The sequence below is a fragment of the Phyllobates terribilis genome, unplaced genomic scaffold (assembly GCF_046119375.1).
Source record: "Phyllobates terribilis strain yellow unplaced genomic scaffold, ASM4611937v1 Scaffold_100__1_contigs__length_5926523, whole genome shotgun sequence".
NCBI classification, from domain to species: domain Eukaryota; kingdom Metazoa; phylum Chordata; class Amphibia; order Anura; family Dendrobatidae; genus Phyllobates; species Phyllobates terribilis.
The window spans coordinates 1,767,466-1,780,577 of record NW_027362860.1 but is presented as its reverse complement, the minus strand read 5'-3'; positions in this window follow the sequence as shown (position 1 = coordinate 1,780,577).

Genomic DNA, 13,112 nt, shown 5'->3' with positions numbered 1-13,112 from the left:
TCCCAAAGTGGAGAATTGGCCTTTATTAAACAACTGGCCCAAAATGTCCTGATTGTACTGGAGTATCCGGCCTACTCACTGGAGCATCTGGTAAGGTTCCACCATCTTCTATATCTCATGTCCTTGTTGTCTGATCTTCTCCAGATTACCGTCATATATCAGAAGGTCAGATGTGTGATGTTAGAGGCCTCCCTGTCCACTCCAGGCAGACACAGGACATTTTATGGCCGCCTGTCTCTGCGGCTTCATCACCTGTGATGACAGTCTGTACTCAGCGGTGCAGAGTTTGTATTTCCACCTCTGTCTCACTCGATCATCACATTCTTCCTTCTGTTAAATGCTTCAGTTCTGATAGAAGATATTAGAGAACAGTGGTAGATACAAGTCCCTTATATATGAATGTGGATTTACTGGAGGGAGCGGCTGCGTATTGGCCGTCCTATACTGAAATTATCATGTAAATCCATCCAGTATTAGTCCATCCTGCCTTGTGGTAATTTAGTGTTTGTGAAATGTTATATTAATTGTATATATTATATCCATCAGAAAACATCAGAAGGCGACTCCGAAGAGGGGAAAAACCTAAATATCGCTGACCCCGAGACCAGTCAGCCGGGGCTAAACCCTGATCTGATGGAAGGTAAGCCGATCAGCTAATATTCTACATTCTGATATCAAGTTATAGAGAACGGCAGAGAATATGGAGATTTACTCTTCATCCTCTGTATGAGGCTGCTGACGGCTCATGAGCCCCCTATAGACTATAATGGAGGGGCTCATGTAATTCTGCTCTTCTCCTCTGGGCTCTTCTCATGTCATTGTTGTGACTCGATCAGATCCTGAACAATCACACATTTATAGTACAGTATATATGGATATGCCATAATTATATACAGTGTGTAGAATATCCATATACCCAGTATTATTCCATGTACAGGGGTCTCGTCATTTCCTTCATTACATGGATGTGTTATATAGTAAGTGCTGATATAGACTAATACATGACGTCTCTTCATTATTTTATCATTATTTTAGGAATAACTGAGCCGGAAGATTCTGATGGTGGAATATGTGAGACACCAGAGATCATCCAGGAATCTGCCAGTGTAAGTATCAGAGGGACGTCTGTAGATCATCAGATGACGGGTGTGAGTTACACATCCCATATTATACCCCATATGATAATGGGATAGCACAGTTCTTCATGTAGATCAGACCTATTGTATGTGATGATGCATTATTATTATTCTGCCTCCTATGTGTGATGTCCATTATCCTCCCCTGCAGTATAATGATATATGTGTATGGGAGATATCCCCCTATAATATAATAGTTTCTGCAGAGAGTCCGGCTTGTATCGCATCCTCTACATCTGCTGCAGTGTATTCAGTGAGGACATCATATAGAAGTGAGACCTTCCTGCATCTGGGGCTTTTATTCTCCTGAAGATTCAATGTCTTATTGTCATTTCTTTTTCCTTTTTAGACATTGATCGGATCATTAAACCCTTTGAGACTTTCTTGTAAGAACGACTATAAACTGATCAAACTGATCAGCTTTGGATCTTTTGGGTGAGCTTTATTTTAATATAATATGTATTTCCCAGGGCTCCTTATGATGATGTCTATGTCTCTGTGACCTGCCCATGTAATGTTCCCATAGACAAATTATATGAGTCCACATCACTGTCCACATCTATCACTATTCAGGTCAGGTAGGATGTGACGTGGATGAGGTGATCATTTGAGGAGTGTTGTTTTATATAATTTTAGACCTGGATTTCTAGTGACGCCCAACATGTTATATCGACCATTAATACAGGTGATCACTTGATGAGGTCTATAGACTCATTGTTAATAAGAATTCATAATAAATCTTGGATTTTCCTCCTCTCAGGGCCGTCCACTTAATGCGCCATAAAGACACAAATCAAGTATGCGCTATGAAAAAAATGGACAAGCAGAACCTGAAAGACCCAGAGGAACTGGAACGAGCCTTTTTGGAGAGGGACATCTCAATCTTTGCTGATTGTCCCTTTGTGGCCTCCATGTTCTGCTCCTTTCCTACTAAGCTTCATCTGTGTATGGTCATGGAGTATTTACCAGGTAGGACACATCCATCGTATCTATATCCAGCCCACGCCAGCTTAATCCTAGCACCTTATATACCCAGAATGTGCCCACATGGACGGGTACATGTCCTCACTGTATTTACTATGAGTTATTTGTTGCAAGGATGCCTGAAAAGTCAGTGATCTCTGTGAACATCTCCCCTGTATGTCCTCACTGAGCATGGAAGCCATATCCACTATGGAAAAAAAGCTTGTAGATGAGGCCCGGCTGTGTCTCTTTGTATAGGGTCACTCTGCAGTATACAGTATATCTTTATGTAGCAGATCCTGTCCCAATGTCTCTGTTTATTTCTCATTCACCCTCATCCTGTGTAATTTACATTGTAACAAACCCTCACATGTCATATTTGCTTTGTCCTGTAGGAGGAGACTGTGGCAAGCTTTTAAATTACAGAGGTGCTTTACCTGTCCCCCTGGCCCGTATGTATATTGCGGAAACTATTCTTGCTGTGGAATACCTGCACAACTATGGTGTGGTGCACAGAGACCTGAAGCCTGAGAAGTAAGATAATACAGGGGAAGAAAGTTTAAGTTCGTTATATAGCCTGTGGGTTATTACTTGGGGCTGACACCATCTTTTCTCTCACAGCCTCCTGATTACATCAACAGGACATATTAAAGTCACAGATTTTGGGCTTTCAAAACTCGGCCTCATGAGACCAACATCTGACATCTACCAGGCTCCATTTGAGGACATCACCAGCGAGTTCCTTGATAATGAGGTTGGTTTTACTTACAGGATCTTCTACTTCATCTCATCTCTTTCTCCTTCTCTGATAATTTCTCAGCTAGAAAATATTTCCTCTGATGTTACTGTATTTGTTGCAATTATATTTATTGATCATCATCTCATTGTTCTGTTGGTTTCCAGGCTGTAGGCACCCCTAAATACGTAGCTCCAGAAGTCATCTTAATGAAAGGATATGGAAGGCCTGTTGACTGGTGGTCAGTAGGGATCATCCTATATGAATTTCTTTATGGATTTACACCATTTAATGGAGCTTCCAAAAAGGAGATTTATCACAGTATCCTTAGGGGTAAGTAAAATAATCGGAATGCTATGTGATCTCACAGTTATTTAGCTTGCTTGATTCTGTGGTTTAGTTCTAGCTTTGATAAGGAAATAGATTTTTAAGAAAATGAATGAAGACGGTTTCTGTAATATTTGTTTTTTATATAACAGATGACATAACTTGGACATATGATAAATACTCTCCTCCCCGCGATGCTCGGGGCATCATAACTGAGCTGCTCAGAAAAAATCCAACACATAGACTTGGGACAGGTAATATTATAATAGTATTCTTTATGACTTATTACACCTCTGTGACCAGAAAAATTATCTAGTCCATTGGGATCAGCACTGAGATTCCCTACTCTACCTAATTTCAGTACATTTCCGTTACATCTTCAGTTTAGAATAGCATAAATTATACAGATATGGAGGAGTTTCTCTTACAATCCCTTTATCACTTTCTTTCTTATCTTCCTTTTCCAGAAGGAGCAAATGAGGTCAAATTTCATCAATTTCTGCGTTACTTAGACTTTGACAACCTTCTAACTCAGAAGCCCCTGTTTGTTCCTGATCTAAAGTCAGATGAGGACACTCGCTACTTTACCAGTAAGTAAAATGAGACGTCATCTACATCTACAGGAAACTGCCGTGTGTCTTGTCTTTCATTTTATGTGAAAATGATTATCCATCATTATTAGTGATAACATGGTGACTGTCTGACCTTGGTCTTATACTAATAATCTCTGATAACAATTGTATTTTGCAGCTCGCTCCAGAACATACAAACATACTGATTCAGATGAGGGCGACACAAGTGGAGAGAATGACTGGACAGATGTCCAGAATTATGTATCATCTTCTGAAAAGTTTTCTAAAGTAAGTATGTAATGAATAAAATGTATAATGCCATGTGAACACAATGAACGTTTGATGACATTTTACCTCAGTATTTGTAAGCCAAAATCAAGAGTGGGACAGTGAGAGGAAAAGTATAATAGAAACCCGTCACCACTTCTGTATTTTTCACCCAATCCTGGTTTTGGCTTACAAATGCTGAGGTAAAAAAACTCACCAAATACTCAACGTGTGCATGTGGCCTAAAACCTGTAATTAGAAAAAAGTTATAAAATATACCTATTTTATATTTCTCTGCTTCTTTTAGCTAATTACCACCAATACCGTAATGATGAACAATGAAGAGAAGCTTATGTCATCTTCACTGTGTTCCCCAGAGAACAGCGAAAAACGCTCAGACATGTGAGTAGATTATTATCATTATTGTGAGATTCAGTTCTGATATATGTCAGATCCAAATACAAGACACGATTAACACAAATCTAAATCCAGGATCCACCACCCCATGATTGCTGATCTCTGTGGATCTGGCTTGTGATAACACTTCAGTAACAACTGATCAATGTGACCAGCCATTCATTTCCAGTTCACTATGCCCAATATTACTAGTTATACTGTATTCTTGATGGTAGAATGGGGTCCTGAGCAGGGTGCCCCCTTCATTGTGTCCTAATTGGCCTTACAGACAGATGTTCTTCCATTTTTCTATTGTTTTTCCTTGTAATTTATTTGTCTTTCTTCTACAAAACAGGCAGAGAGAGTCTTCATCTTCCAAAACTGATGATGACAATCAGTGTTTTCCTGCTAAAACCAGCGAGTCATCCTCGTCCTCAGTGTCAGGTATGTACAGGTTTATAGGCCATCCTATTATAGCCTATAATGCAAAAGTGTAATGTGAATCTGCACATGAAGACTCAGGAAATTACTTATTACTATTACTTTATTCCCGCTGCCCCCCTGATTATTCTGTTTTTTGCTTTGTTAAAACCCCCCATATGATTCTAGAGTTATGGGCCTTTTTTATTTAGTGCTAACCTTTATGGTCTTTACCAAGGGGGCGTGGCTCACAGAATTCTCTAGGCGCGTATCTTCAGGCTGCTCTGCAATATTAAACTGTGAGCCATGCCCCCATGGTACAGATGATTACAATTAGCACTAAATAAAAAGGCCCGTATCTCTGGAACTGTATGGCAGATTTTAACAAATCCAAAAGCAGAATACTCTGGGTATCAGCAGAAATAAAGTAAGAGTGGATCCTGGACTCTTTTGATCTGGTGACGGGTCCTCTTTAAAGTTACACTGAAGTTTTATGTAACTGGTTATATAATAACACTGCGGCTTGCTGAATGTAACGTCATGTTAATAGGGGAACATATTCCCTTTGGGAGACCCCACATGACGGCACATAGAAACCCTACAGGTGCATAATAATCAGTTTACATAACTCTATAAAGACACAAAGCTAATCTTTTAGAAGTTTATAATCCGCATCTGTTTCTGACTTTTTCATTAGAATCTCCTGTTCAGAAGAGAAGAAAATGTTTTCTGAATCTGAGAAAACAAGACAAAACTGAGAAAGTAGAAGAGGGGGAACGTAGGCGAGGTAAGTGTGACAATAAGCTCCATGTTGTATGATGTCAGTGAGAAGGATTCATGTGGAGCAGATGTTATCTGTCAGTGGTGGGATTGTCACATGTATGATGGCTGACACTGATCCCGTACCTCTGTATGGAGAAGATTCCTCTCCCGTCCTCCCACAGTGACACCACAGTAGTATCCTGTAATATGGACTTCCATTACTTACATTCGTTTTACATCTTTTCTCATAGGTTCTCTCTTCCGCCGGATGATATCATCCTGCCGGCGTGGATTGTCCAGGGCTGCTCGCGCTGTCAGAGAGAGCTGTATTTTTGCCTGCTATCAACAGGGCACCATAGACATCCCAAGGACAGAAAACCCCGACATCTAGCTCCCTGAAGAACGTGCAGCACATCCTCCATCAATGCTGTACCTGTATGGAAAGACTTGTACATTTATCTGTGGCCTTCTGACCTGCAAGAAACATCTGCAAAAGCTGAAGACCCCTTTAATAACATCTCTTCATTCTTTCCTGCAATTCTTATTTTAAATAAATATAAATAGATACAAATTTAAAATTGATTAATCCCTTAAGCCATTTTGTATGTTAATGACCGAGCCTAATTTTTTAAAGCGTCACGTTATGAGGTAATAACTCTGGAATGCTTCAACTTATCCCATTGATTCTAGGAATGCTTTATTTGTGACATGTTTTACTTAATATTAGTGGTACATTTTGGTCTATATTATTTGGGTTTATTTATGAAAATAATGAAAATTTTGCAAAAAAAATGTAAAATGTCACTATTTTCAAACTTTGAATTTTTATGGCCTTAAACCAGATAGATATGCCACACAAAATAGTTAATAAATAAAATTTCCCTCATGTCTACTTTAGATCAGCACAATTTTTGAAACTTAGTTGTTTTTGAGCCTTGTCACATGACTTAGGATTGACGAGGGGCAGTACCCTGAAACAGTATCTGCAAGTTGAGATTTTTGTTTTGGCTTTTATCCTAAGTCATGTGACAAGGCTCGTTAGAGAGTCGATATTGACTTTTAGGATTGCTACTTCCTATAGGTAGCACTAGAGTTCTAGTCCTCCTCCTTACTGAAGAGATAATTTGCTTATTTCTCAGAGGAGCATTGCGGCCTAAAAGTCTTCTCACCTTGGCATGTCAGGCTTGACATGTCACTCTCTGAAAGGGAAACCTTACCCCTTGGATTCTGATAAAAATGAAAAAGTAACTTTTTACTTTTTCCAACAAAAATGTTACTTTAGCCCCAAATTTTGCATTTTCACAGGGGTAAAAGGAGAAAGTGGACCATATAATTTGTTGTGTGATTTCTCCTGAGTACACCGATACCCCATATGTGGTAGAAACCTATTGTTTGGGTCCACGACAAGGCTCAGAAGGGAAGGAGCACCATTCCACTTTTGAAACTCAAAATTGACTGGAATCAATAGCAGACATCATGTCACATTTGGAGAGCCACTGATGTGCCTAAACAGTGGAAACCCCTCACAAAGGACCCCATTTTCAAGAAATTTATCCAGATATGTGGTGAGCACCGTGAACTTTTAGGTGCTTCATAGAATTTTATAACGCTGAGCCAAGAAAATAAAAAATCATATTTTTCCCACAAAAATTTTGTTTTAGCCCAAGATGTTGCATTTTCACAAGGATAAAAAGAGAAAATTCCCCATACAGTTTGTTGTTCAATTTCTCCTGAGTACGCTGATACCCCATATGTGGTGGAAAACTACTGTTTGGGCGCACAGTAGGGCTTGTAAGGGAAGGAAGGAGCACCATTCGACTAGGAACACAAAATTGGTTGGAATCGGATAACAGACATCATAAAGCGTTTGAAGAGCCCCTGATGTACCTAAACAGTGGAAAGCCCCACAAGTGACTCCATTTTGGAAACTACACCTAGCAAAGATTTTATCCAGGTGTGTAGTGAGCATTTTGAACACATAGATACTACGCAAAATTTGATAACATTAGATTGTCATATAGTAATATATACATTTTTTCACAAAATTTTTTTTTAGCCCCAATATGTTCACTTTTTCAAGTGGTAACTTGAAAAAATTGACTACTCAGTTTGTTACCTTCTTTCTTCTGAGCGTGGCGATGCCTCACATGTCATTAGAAACCTCTGTTTGGACAAACGGCAGGGCATGGAATAGAAGGAGCATTATTTGAATTTTGAAGCACAAATTTGGCTGAAATAGAGTTCTTGACATGCCAAAACAAAGGAAACTCCACAACTAACCCATTTTCTAAACTGCACCCCCTAAAGAATTAATTTATTGGTTTAATGGGTCTTTTGAGCCCACATTTTATTAAAGGATTTAATTCAAAATTAGTGTGAAAAAATAAACTTTAATTTTTTTATCACACAAGTGTCATTTTTAGGACAAATTTTTCATACATAGTAAAGAGAGGTAAGGAAATGGACCCCAAAATGTATAGCGCATTTCCTCCTGTGCTCAAACATAACCCCATTAGTATAGTTTGACTGAACAGTCAGGCCCAAAAGGGATGGGCCCCCTGAGGCTTTTTAGGTCATAAATGCATATATATCTATGGGGTACAATGTCCCCAGCATCACATTTGCCAGTAAATATGACTATGCTGTGCTGACAAAGCCACATACCACTGTTATTTCATAGGAGCTGAAAAAAATTGCATTGAAATGAAAGGCAACATGTTTCAAACTGGAGGAGTGTAACAATGTTGCTAAGGTGAGCAAGTTCACATGATAAAAGAACATCCAGGGCTGCTGCCACTCTTTCTTTTTATTCATTTTCCTTCTTTTTAAAAGGGACTTGTTGTACAACTTCTCTGTAGCCCAATTAATCTCTATATGAGGGACTGATGTGCCATGCAACGCTGTGCGCACTATAACAGGTCCCTGCCCGGCAAGGTAGGAACCGCCATGTGCGCAGAACAACCCATTCTTTTACAGAGTATATAAAGAGGCAGTATGCCATGGTACATGTGGATAGTTTTAGCAGGTATAACGGGCTTTGTAATACATGAATAAAATAATAAGAAAGCCCTTTCTTTATATACCAGGAACAGCTCGTGTGCTAGGTGTCCTCCGTGAAGAACAGCCATATCCATGTCACCAAATAGTACAAAGATTCAGAATGCTTTAGATGGCACGGCATAATCATAAACTGGCGGAGAAAAGGATGCCATTTCAGAAAATTCCCCTCACAGTATGTAAGGGTATAGTGAGCATTAACTTTTTCAGCTTGTTTTTTTTGGATACCAGTATACAAATGGCCAATGAATAAATAAAAAGTGAATCAAGAGAAAATGGCAGAAGGTGACAAGGGTAAAAACAAAAAAATCACCACTGTTATCCTCGGGATGTGTGGTAGCGACAGAAACATTCCCTAATGAAGTGGCCAGGTTTATTAGGACGAGTGTCACACTGGTAGCTGATTTCCCTCCTAACTCCATCTTTGTAACACATCCTGTAGCTCTTTTGGGGTCTGTCTTTTTTGATTGTAGGTGGAACTTGTGAGGGAAAATGCTGATTGGGGACAATTCTGCTAGACTTACTAGATAATTCTCACCTCAGCCTCCCTTGGTCACCAAATATGAAATGTTCTATCACTTTTTCTTGGAACTCAAGGTAAGATCCTCGGTTCCCAGTTGTTTGGTACAGCACAAATGCGTTATATATGGCCATCAGATCGTAAGATTTTTGTACCGTATGCAAGACTTGCAAACAGCAATGTATGGCTGTAGCATCTGGTCCGCAAGATCCACACCACCCATACATTTATTGTAATCCTGTACCCAGGCTTCAGGACACTAGAAAAATGTGATAATTAATAGTGACTAGTGTTGAGCGATACCTTCCGATATCGGGAAATATCGGATCGGATTGGATCGGACCGATACCCAAAAAATATCGGATATCGCCAATTCTTTATTGTTCTAAATTAAACCATACTTACCATCACGCCCATTCCAGCTGAAGCCAATGTCTTCTGCAATGAAAGTAAAATAGTAAAGCAACATCATCCTCACCTTTCCATGGTTCCCAGGACGGCTCCAGCTGTGCTACATTCACATGATAGGCTGGATCGCAGCCAAAAGCTGCCATCCAGCTTGCCATGCCGCAGACACTGAGAAGCGCAGGCATGCTTGCGCTCCTCAGTGTCGGGCTGTGACGACATAAAGATGAGCCGAGGTCATGTCCAATGAACTCAGCTCACCTCATGCATGTCACTGACAGCGTGGGAGAATTCTCCTGCGCTGGGATGGAATTGAGATGACAGGCTGGATCGCTGATGAGCGCTGCCATCCAGCTTTACATCCTTCAGAGACACTGCAGAGCGCAAGCATGCCTGCGCTCTGCAGTGTTTGTGAAGGATGGCTTGCTGGATGGCAGCGCTCAGCTGCGATCCAGCCTGTCATCTCAATTCCATCCCAGCGTGGGAGAATTCTCCTGCTCAAGCGCTGAGCGCAGGAGAATTCTCCCACGCTGTCAATGACGTGCATGATGTCAGCTGAGTTCATTGGACATGAGCTCACCTCATGCACGTCACTGACAGCGTGGGAGAATTCTCCTGCGCTCACCGCATGCGCAGGAGAATTCTCTCACGCTCACCGCCTGCGCAGTAGAATTCTCCCACGCTGTCAGTGACGTGCATGAGGTGAGCTGAGTTCATTGGACATGAACTCGGCTCATCTGGATGTCATCACAGCCAGACACTGAGGAGCGCAAGCATGCCTGCGCTTCTCAGTGTCTGCGGCATGTCAAGCTGGATGGCAGCTTTCGGCTGCGATCCAGCCTGTCATGTGAATGTAGCAGAGCTGAAGCTGTCCTGGGAACCATGGAAAGGTAAGGATGAGGTTGCTTTATTATTTTACTTTTATTGCAGAAGACATTGGCTTCAGCTGGAATGGGCGTGATGGTAAGTATGGTTTAATTTAGAACAATAAAGAATTGTGTGTTTATTTCAATTAAAGGACTTTATTCTGGGTGTTTGTGTTTTTTTTTAACTTTGACTATGGGGTTAGTAATGGGGGTGTCTTATAGATGCCTCTTCATTACTAACCTGGGCTTGATGTCAGCTGGCATTATAAGCTGACATCAACCCCAGCCCTATTACCCCACTGCCACCTCTACAGGGCAGTGGGAAGAGCGAGGCTAAGTGCCAGAATTGGCGCATCCCATGGATGCGCCATTTCTGGGGAGGCTGACTGCTGGTGTTTCTAGCCTGGGAGGGGGCCAATATTCATGGCACACTTCCTGGGCTATTAATATCAGCCCCCAGCTGTCTGCCTAGCCTTTGCTAGCTATTAAAATAGGGGGGACCCCACGTCATTTTTTTGGGGGTCCCCCATTTTAATAGCTAGTAAAGGCTAGGTATTCAGCTGGGGGCTGATATTAGTAGCCTGGGAAGCTCCGTGGGTATTACCCCCTTCCCAGGCTTCAAACATCTGCACCAGTCATCTGCTTAACCTCCGCTAGAGACTAAAATTATGGGGAACCCCACGCCAATTTTTTTTTAAATAAATCCTTTATTTTAACACTAAATGACAAGTAAAGTAATTAACACTATCACTGTACTCATTATATATGTGACTGACATGTTTCTATCTATCTAATCTATGTGTGATGCTCTATTCTTTCAATTCTAAATTGGCGGGTACAGATGCTGAATTGCCAGCCAGCTTTTTTAAAGAGATGGTGCATGAAAACACTATTATTTTTTTAAATAAATCCTTTAACACTAAATTACAAGTACAGTAAGCTGAGCGCTGCCATCCAGCTTGTCATCATTCAGAGACACTGCAGAGCGCAGGCATTATGGGAACTTCCGATTCCGGTATTCGATATTCTAAAAGTATCGGAACTCAGTATCAGAACTCCGATTCCGCGAATATCGGTCGATACCCGATATTTCAGTATCGGAATGCTCAACACTAATAGTGACCTCTGAGCACGTGTATTCAAAATGGTAAAGGATTGGCGCACATAAGAAATAATAGAGAGTGGATGCGAACATGAAAAGTAGAATATGTATCATGTCACCTGTTATATATTCATTTCTCCTGACACAATCAGTGCTACATCTCTATAGGATACTACTGGAAGAACAGTCACCGATGTTGAGCAGATACGTGTATAGAAAATGATTAATCCCCTCTGCTACAGTTTATGTATCACTACCATACTATGATTTCAAATTACATATACTACACTCCTTAACATTGAAATTGCAGTACCAAAAAGGAATGCTGGAATTATGGGAATCACAGGATGGATAGATATGTTAATGATATGCAAATGATGAAAATATGGAAACATAATTATCAGAAAATCGCAATTTATTCAGTATCGAGTGTGATCACCATGTGCAGAAATCCCCACACTTTCACGCCCTGGATGCTATCAATGAAGTAAAAAAAATGGATGTCTGAGAACTATTCTGGCACTTGTGGGGATTTTCCATTGTTTAGACACATCAGGGGCTCTCCAAAGGCGACATGGCACCCGCTCTCAATTACAGCCAATTTTGCGTTCAAAATGTCAAATGGCGCTCCTTCCCTTCTGAGCCCTGCTGTGCACCAAAACAGCGGTTTTCCCACATATGGAGTATTTGCATACTCTGGAGAGATTGCACAATAATTTAGTGGAGTCCATTTTCTCCTGTTACCCTTGAGAAAATAAAAAAAATTGGTCTAAAGTAAAATTTTTGTGAAAAAAAGTTAAATGTTCATTTTTTCCTTCCCATACCATTAATTCCTGTGAAGCCCCTGAAGGGTTAATAAACTTCTTGAATGTGGTTTTGAGCACCTTGAGGGGTGAAGTTTTTAGAATAGTGTCATTTTTGCGTATTTTTGTCATAGAGGCCCCTCAAAGTCACTTCAAATGTAATGTGGGCCCTAAAAAATGGTTTTGTAAATTTTGGTGGAAAAATTAGAAGTTGCTGGTCAAATTTTAACCCTTATAACTTCCTACCAAAAAAAAAAATAGTTTGCAAAATTGTGCTGATGTAAAGTAGACATGTGGGAAATGTTATTTATTAACTATTTTGTGTGACATATCTCTCTGATTCAGGGGCATTAAAATTAAAAGTTTGAAAATCGCTAAATATTCAAAATTGACGTTAAATTTCTGTTTTTTTCACAAATAAACATAAGTCATATTGAAGAAATGTTACCGCTTTCACAAAGTACAATATGTCACGAAAAAATATTCTCAGAATCAGTGGGATCCGTTGAAGCGTTCCAGAGTAATTACCTCATAAATGGACAGTGGTCCGAATTGTAAAATTTGGCCTGATCATGAAGGTGAAAACAGTCTTGGAGGCTGAAGGGGTTAAGTACAATTTTACAAAAATACTCACCATTCCATCATTTTGGCCTTTCCTGTCCTTTCTGAATGCAGCTTGTCTACATTTGTAACCCAGTCATGGCTTTTGTCCAGCCAGGTTTCCGTAATGCCCAATTTTTATTATCTATAACAGATATGAATAATTTTTCTTGCAGCAGA